Here is an 877-nt window from a genome sequence, read left to right as displayed (position 1 = left end):
TTATTTTACACAAACCTATCTGGCACTACCCTTCATACTTCATCAGTGATTCATCTCTGAATCTTCATGTATGGGATATGGATTCAATGACTGTAAGTGTAGAACTATTCTGTGAACATGAGGATGAAAAACACACATTGGAGATGATGGGAAAGAAAAATAAGTGTAGGCTAAGTCCTTAATGGTGTCATGAAGCTGTCATAGTAACTGCCAATTCCTTAACTCTAGAATGTGATCAACCCTTAATTTGTTTTAGGCAGTATTTTGGTTCACCTTTCTTTCATTTGCACCTGGATGCCATTTATAACTTGATACACTGTTCAAAATACATTTTAGAATTTTGGTAACAGCCACAGATGTAAAAGTTCTGCATGGGAATGAAAATGGTTATATTCTATTTGTACTTTGTAAGAAGCCAAACAATTACAGTGTATGTTTGTTCTTTGATGACTCCTGCACACGAAGATATGTTTTGACAAATGAGAAGACATCTAGAGGAAACCTAATCAAATAAAGAAATTAAGGAGATTAGATGGAAAAATATTAAAATATAAGATTAAATATTTCAAGTTTTTATTTTCAATTGACTAGTAATAAATGTGTATATTTATGGGATACAATGTAATGTTTTGATTTATGTATACATTGAAGAAATGTTTAATTAAGCTAATTAGCACGTCCATCACCTCACCAATTTATCATCTTTCTTATGGTGAGAATATTGAAAATCCAGTCTTTCTGTAATTTTGAGATATGAAACTATGAAATCAACCTAAGTGTCCATTAGTGGATGAATGGATTAGGAAACTGTGGTATTTATACACATGCACTACTAGATAGCCTTATAAAAGAAGTAAGCTGTCATTTGTGACAATAT

The sequence above is a fragment of the Galeopterus variegatus genome, unplaced genomic scaffold (genome assembly GCF_000696425.1).
Source record: "Galeopterus variegatus unplaced genomic scaffold, G_variegatus-3.0.2 Scaffold12513, whole genome shotgun sequence".
Taxonomy (NCBI): Eukaryota; Metazoa; Chordata; class Mammalia; order Dermoptera; family Cynocephalidae; genus Galeopterus; species Galeopterus variegatus.
This window is presented reverse-complemented; position numbering follows the sequence as displayed.